This window comes from Myotis davidii, unplaced genomic scaffold (assembly GCF_000327345.1).
Source record: "Myotis davidii unplaced genomic scaffold, ASM32734v1 scaffold32, whole genome shotgun sequence".
Lineage (NCBI taxonomy): Eukaryota > Metazoa > Chordata > Mammalia > Chiroptera > Vespertilionidae > Myotis > Myotis davidii.
The window spans coordinates 1,764,746-1,772,321 of NW_006286587.1; the positions used below are offsets into that span (position 1 = coordinate 1,764,746).

Sequence of the window (7,576 nt, forward strand, 5' to 3'; positions counted from 1 at the left end):
GAGAGAGGATACAAATTATGAACAACAAATACACATCTATCAACAAGAGAATCTGAAAATCAAGTTGAGAATCTGATAAACAGAATGAACTGGTGATTATAATAAAATCAGGGGCATAGAATGGGAATGGACTGGCTATTCTTGGGGAGTAAGGGGTTGAGGGGGATGCGGGAAGAGACTGGACAAAAATCGTGCACCTATGGATGAGGACAGTGAGTGGGGAGTGAGGGCGGAGGGTGGGGCGGGAACTGGGAGGAGGGGAGTTATGGGGGGGGGAAAGAGGAACAAATGTAATAATCTGAACAATAAAGATTTAATTAAAAAAAAAAGAATCATCAATTGGCTGCCTCCTGCACACCCCTACTGGGGATCAAGTCCAAAATCCCGCCATGTGCCCTGATCGAGAATCAAACCGTGACCTCCTGGTTCAACTATTGAGCCACACCGGCCAGGCAATATTTTCTTTTCTTTTTTTTTAAAGAGAAACTCGTGAAGAACAGCTGAAATGTAGGAGGAAAACCACGCCTGTATGGTGTTCTGGAAGCCAAGGGAAGAAAGTGTAACTCACTGCTGGTTAGTGTGCATTTCTTGTTTCATGTGTGTGTTGGCCATTTGAATCCTTTGGATTTCCTAGTCAGATCTTTGCACATGTATTCCTTATATTTGTTTTGGTTTTTTGTTGTTGTTGACTTTTAGGGGCTCTTCATCTCTGAGCAAAATCTTTAAGTATATTGCAAATATATTCTACATTTGTCCTTTAACATAGTCTAGGGTAGTGATGGCGCAAACCTTTTGAGCTCGGCGTGTCAGCATTTTGAAAAACCCTAACTTAACTCTGGTGCCATGTCACATATAGAAATTTTTTGATCTTTGCAACCATAGTAAAACAAAGACTTATATTTTTGATATTTATTTTATATATTTAAATGCCATTTAACAAAGAAAAAACAACCAAAAAAATGAGTTCGCGTTGTCACCTCTGACACAGGTGTTATAGGTTCGCCATCACTGGTCTAGGGAGTCTTAGATATGAGAAGTTTTAAATCTTTAAGTAGGCAGGTCTATCAATTTTTCCTGTAATGCTTCTGGGTTTTGTGTCTTACTTAGAGAGCTCATTCCCACCCCTGAGATAGAAAAAAAAATATTCCTCTAATCACAAGATCCAGAAGAAAATATAGGAGACTTTTCCCTTTGCAGGCCAGATCAGTGCTTGGCCCATAATGGGTGTATGGTCCCCGTGCAAAGGTGAATGTAGGGCCATCTGTCTAAGGATGCCTTTCCACACATCTTCAGGAAACCTTGCTACATTTTGGAGATTTCATCCATGTGACATATATCCCTCCTGGCTTATCCTCACCCATTCTGGCTTATCAGTGGGTGTTTGGGTGATTGCTCTGTGGGTGGGCTCCCCTCACCCCCAGTACCTTGCTGAACTTTCCAAGGTTTCTTCAATAAGCAAGTACTAACAGTCCCTTTACAATGAAAAGGAGCCCTGGTGGGTGTGGCTCAGTTGATTGGACATAATCCCGTTTGATTAGGATCAAGTCACATGCCAGGTTGCAGGCTCAGTCCTGGCAGGGGGCATGCAGGAGGCAGCCGATCATTGATTCTCTATCATTGATGTTTCTGTCTCTCTCTCCCTTTCCCCTCCTGTCTTTGTGGAGGAGGGGGCCGGGGAACCAGAAAAAAAAAAAAATGAAAACTATGCCTGTTCTTTGGAAAATATTTTAAAATACAGAAATTTTTGAGGATAAAAACATTTAATCACCTTTATTTATTGTTTGTTTGTTTTTGTTAATCCTCACCCAATGATATTTTTCCATTGATTTTTAGAGAGAATGGAAGAGAGAGGGGGAGAGACAGAGACACACATGAATGTGAGAGTAACACATCAATTGGTTGCTTCCTGCAGGAGCCCTGACCAGGGCCCTGGGCCGGGGAGGAGCCTGCAACCCAGGTACATGCCCTTGACCGGAATTGAACCTGGAATCCTTCAGTCCGAAGGCCAACGCTCTATCCACTGAGCCAAACGAGTTAGGGCTGTGCATAGTGTTATTAATAGGATAACATTTAGCATAATATTTTGTAGCCAATATTGTGAACATCTTTTCATGTCAATAAATATCTACATCAGTGAGTTTCAAACTTCTCTTATTTTAGGAACCCTTTTTTCCAAAGACCATTTTCCAAGAGCTTAACATGTAATCATTCAATTACTTATTGGGTCCAGCAGGGTGCCAGGCATTCCTACCCTCCAGTGCCCGTTCTTTTTTTTCTTTTTTTTTTTTTTACATTTTTATTGATTTCAGAGAGGAAGGGAGTGGGGAGAGAGACAGAAACATCAATGATTAGAAAAAACCACTGATTGGCTGCCTTCTGCACTGGGGATGGAGTCCACAACCCGGGGAAGTGCCCTGACAGGCAATCAAACCATGACCTCCTGATTCATAGGTTGATGCTCAACCACTGAGCCATGCCAGCTGGGCACCTGTTCTCTTTAAAGGCTGAAGGTTGCCCTGGCTGGTTTGGCTCAGTGGGTAGAGCATCAGCTTGTAAACTTAAAGGTCCTGGGTTAGATTCCAGTCAAGGGCACATGCCCAGGTTGTGGGCTCCATCCCCAGTAGGGGGCATGCAGGAGGCAGCTTGTCAATGATTCTTTCTCATCATTGATGTTTCTATATCCCTTTCCCTTCCTCTCTGAAATCAATAAAAATATTTTAAAAAAATAAAGGTCCAGGTATTACACAGGTATTGCACCTCATTGGCTGTTCCCATGTTGAATGACACCCACCTTATGCTATGTGTTTTGTTGTTACTAAAAATGACTCAATGGCCAAAACCGGTTTGGCTCAGTGGATAGAGCGTCAGCCTGCGGACTGAGGGGTCCCAGGTTCGATTCCGGTCAAGGGCATGTACCTGGGTCGGGCACATCCTCAGTAGGAGATGTGCAGGAGGCAGCTGATCGATGTTTCTCTCTCATCGATGTTTCTAACTCTCTATCTCTCTTCCTTCCTCTCTGTAAAAAAATCAATAAAATATATTTAAAAAAAAAAAAAGAATCAAACTCAGAGACCTTTCAGTGCTCGGTACTTTGCTCAAACAACTAGGGTCCCAGGTTCGATTCCGGTCAAGGGCATGTACCTGGGTTGCGGGCACATCCCCAGTGGGGGATGTGCAGGAGGCGGCTGATCGATGTTTCTCTCTCATCGATGTTTCTGACTCTCTATCTCTCTCCCTTCCTCTCTGTAAAAAATCAATAAAATATATTTTTAAAAAATGACTCAATGAACATACATACATCAGTGTGTACTTTTGTCATATCCTTAAGAGAAATCCCTAGAAGTGGAATATTGGGGTCAGAGGCCAACCTGGGGCTGGAGCCTATTTGAGGTGCTGGGAGAAGGGTGGAGAGGTAAAAGACATGGTCCCTGCTCTTCAATAGCTCAGTCAGCTTGAGGAAATGAGACTGAGAAAAGAGAACAGGAGGTTTCAATGAGTAAGGTCCACACTTTCCAGCATTTCCGCTTTAGGAATTCATGCAATGCGTACTGTCTGCATCATTGCAAAAACTAATAACCTAAATGTTTCGCATTAGAGAATTGAATAAATATATGTCATTATGGCACTAATATAGATCTATCTCCAAGTAAAATAGAGAAAGCAAGATGTACAACAATGTTTCATGTTCTGTTTGTATATTTATAAAAATATGGGCATACATATGCTTGTAAATATATAGACTTGCCCTGTTCACTGTGGTAGCCACTAATCTCATATGTGACTATCCAGTGCTTGAAAAGTACATTCCAAGTCCAAGTTGAGATGTGCTGTGAGTGTAAAATGTACATTGGGCTTTGAAGACTTGGTACCAAAAAAAAGTATGTAAAATACATTATTCATAATTGTTATGTTAATATGTTGAAATGATAATATTTTTAACACATTAAATTAAGTAAACTAATAAAATTTTATGTTTCTTTTTAATTTTTAATGTGGCTACTAAAACTTCTTGAATTACATATGTGGCTCATATTTGTGCTTCCCATTATGTTTCTTTTGGCTTGGACTGTTACAGACTATGCAACAAATTTATAATAGTGGCTGCCTCTGGGGAGGGAGATTGAATGATCACTACCTCTTTTGTACCAGTTAAATTTTATCCTTTGTCTGAATTTTTGGTACCATGTACCAATTTCTTTTAATGTTAGTTCATGTCTTTTATTAACCCAAATACAATTACCTGTCTTCTGTTGAAGCAAATACAATTACCTGTCTTCTGTTAAAGCAATAGGTCAGACAACATTGCTACAATCGTGTCTGTCAAAGTGACCGGCCGGAAAAACTCCAGCACCACATTCATCTGAAGGGCACTGCTGACGAAGGCAACTGACTTTGCCACTCTCATCCACGCTGTAGTATTTCAGGACAGCCAGCTTCACCTTCTTCCTCCTATGCTTATTCTTCTTGGGAGTGAGGTAAGACTTCTCCCTTTCCTTAGCACCACCACGAATGTTGAATGTTGAATGTTGTAGTCAGACAAAGTACGTCCGTCTTCCAGTTGCTTGCCAGCGAAGACCAGTCTTTGCTGATCAGGAGGAATTCTTTCCTTATTCTGGATCTTGGCCTTTACATTTTCTGTTGTATCTGAGGGTTCGACCTCCAGAGTGATGGTCTTCCCGCGAGGGTTTTCACGAAAATCTGCATCTTGGTGGCGACTCCACCACCGATGGCGGATCGGAAAGGAAGAGCGCAGCGCAGGCCCACACGGTTCCTGGTAGCCCATGTACCAATTTTTAAAAATCATTTAACATGTTGCCCTGGCTGGGTGGCTAAGTTGCTGGAGTGGCGTCCTGGACACCAAAAGCTTGCAGGTTCAGTCCCCAGTCAAGGCACATACAGGAGCAACCGATAGATGTTTCTCTCTCACTGATGTTTCTCTCTCCCCCTTCTTCTCTCTCTAAAACTCAAAAATAATAATTTAAAAAGAAAACACTCAAACCGATTGTCAAACTGCAGCGGGAAGGCCGGGGAGGGTTGGGGGGCAGGAGGGAGGGGGGTAAGAGATCAACCAAAGGACTTGTATGCATGCATATAAGCATAACCAATGGACATAAGACACTGGAGATAGGGGAGGCTAGGGGACTGTCAAGGGCGGGGGGAAAAATGGACACATATGTAATACCCTTTGTAATGCTTTAAGCAAAAAAGAAAAAAAGAAAAAGAAAACATATCCTCGGATGAGGATTTAAAAAAAAAACCCACAAAAACCATTTAACATGTCACAATCCATGACACCCCCCTCCCCCCCAAAAAAAAGGTACCAGAAAAATTAGTCCCAGAAAGATGCTGTTTGTTGCCGAAACCGGTTTGGCTCAGTGGATGGAACGTCGGCCTGCGGACTGAGGGGGCCCGGGTTCGATTCCGGTCAAGGGCATGTGCCTGGGTTGCGGGCACATCCCCGGTGGGGAGTGTGCAGGAGGCAGCTGATGGATGTTTCTCTCTCATCGATGTTTCTAACTCTCTCTCCCTCTCCCTTTCTCTCTGTAAAAAATCAATAAAATATATTTTTTAAAAAAAAGATGCTGTTTGTTAACAGGCTTGGAGAAGCAGGATTTTACGAGCATGTGGTAATTTTTCCTCCTCTCTGGCAGTGCTCTGGGGTCACGCCACACTCCTTAACCAAGCCCAGTGCTTGATGTGTACAGTCCACTGCCAGGTCCTTCTTTTCCATGGGAAGACAGATTTCAGCCCAGAAATGTGGCTGGATGGGAGGAGTTGATCCTCTATGATGTTTGCAATTGCTTTTTTTTTTTTTTAATCCTCACCAGAGGACATATTCACTAATCTTTTTAGAGAGAGAGGGAGGGGGGTGGGGAGAGAGAGAAAAACATCAATGGTTTGGCTGCCTTCCATACATGCCCCAACCGAGCACCGAACCTGAACCTCAGTATATGCCCTGCCCTGCAATTGAACCTGAAATCTTTTGGTGTACAGGACGATGCTCCAGCCAACTGAGCCACCACCCGGGCTGCAATGTCTTTTCTTTTCTTTTTTTTTTAGATATCTTTTTATTGATTTCAGAGAGGAAGGGAGAGGGAGAGATAGATAGAAACATCAAAGATGAGAGGGAATCATTGATAGACTGTCTCCTGCACGCCCCCTACTGGGGATTGAGCCTACAACCCAGGCACGTGCCCTTGACCGGAATCAAACCCGGGACCTTCAGTCCACAGGCCAATGCTCTATCCACTGAGCCAAACCCGCTAGGGCTGCAATTTCTTTTAGCTTATTTTTATTGACAGGGTGTGTTTTTTAACACATCTGATTGGCGAAAGGAGATTCAGGAAGATCCACAGGGCTGCTGTGTGGGATGCTCTGGAATGACCCCTCTGTGGTCCTGGCCCCTCTCCACTGGCCCAGAGGTGACAGGACTGTGGGATCTCAGCGACGGGAATATAACGGCCATCTCCCCACCTACTCCCTCCACCTCTGCACACCCTGTAGAAGCAATGTGTGGGTAACCCCTGCTGGGCTGATTTTGACCATGAAACCCTCAGGGCAGTTTTATTTCTGGTCTTTCAGGTGGGAGACCGACCCCCAGGCAGTCACAGCCTTGAATCTTGGAGGTTCGGAGCTGGACTCTTGACCTGAAACTTCAGCCTTCCTGCCCAGCACACAGCATAGCTCCCGGCACAGCACAGGAGCTAGACAAAATGTTGAGAGAAGGGTCACCATCCCCTCCCAGGTCATCCCTCTGAGGTGGGACTGGGTCTTCCCATCCCCTTCCTCTACCGCCTGTTCCCTGGCAGGCCCCTGGGAACCCCCACCGCCAGCCCTCCCTTTTGCAGCCAAGGTCGTGATTGGAACTGCAGGGGAAGGGGGGAAGGCTGCAGCTCCTGCCTGCCAGAGGCCCGCCCCTCCCAGCCGAAGACCTCCGCTTCCCTGGGAAGACAGGATGCAAAAGCGGCTTGTCACCCACTTGATTTTGGGTACAGCCTTCCTGCCTCATTCCAGGACAGCGGGCTCGCTGGAAGGTGACTAAATAATTAGAAGCTGCTCAGTTTAAACTAGTGACAAGTTCCGCCTCCCAGATGATCAAAGAGACACCAGTTAAACAATGTGATGCCCATCGGCACCACAGTAGCCAAACCACCAACGGACGGGAGATACTTCCATAACTGGGTTTTGAGGTCACCGACACCCTCGCCACCAGAACCCCTGTCTAGACCACCCATCAGAGCCTCCTCTTGTGCACCCAGAGAAAACTGGGCCCCTTGGGGTCACCTCTAACCTGGACCCCCACCCCCAAAAGCGCCCATCCGTTACGAGTCGGTCCCCACCGCGGGTCCACCTCCTACGCTGGGGGCTCCTGGAGGGACCTGGGCTCCGGGGGCGCCCGTCTGGGGCGGGGAAGCTGCGCGGCCGGCGGCTTTGAATGCGACCATGAACTTCACACCGCGGTGTCCCCGTCTGTAAGTGGCGAACACGGCCTCGCAGAGCCCGCCCCTGCGTCCGCCGACTCCCGGGACGGCGCCCCTCACTGCCTAGCGGAGCTCGTAAATGACATCCAACCGCG

The 7,576-nt window shown here is 45.8% G+C and overlaps 1 pseudogene; it reads right to left on the bottom strand.

The window, feature by feature from the left end:
• Window positions 1-4,236: 4,236 nt before the first annotated feature.
• Window positions 4,237-4,769, bottom strand: LOC102766144 (annotated as a pseudogene).
• Between the last annotated feature and the right edge of the window lie 2,807 nt (window positions 4,770-7,576).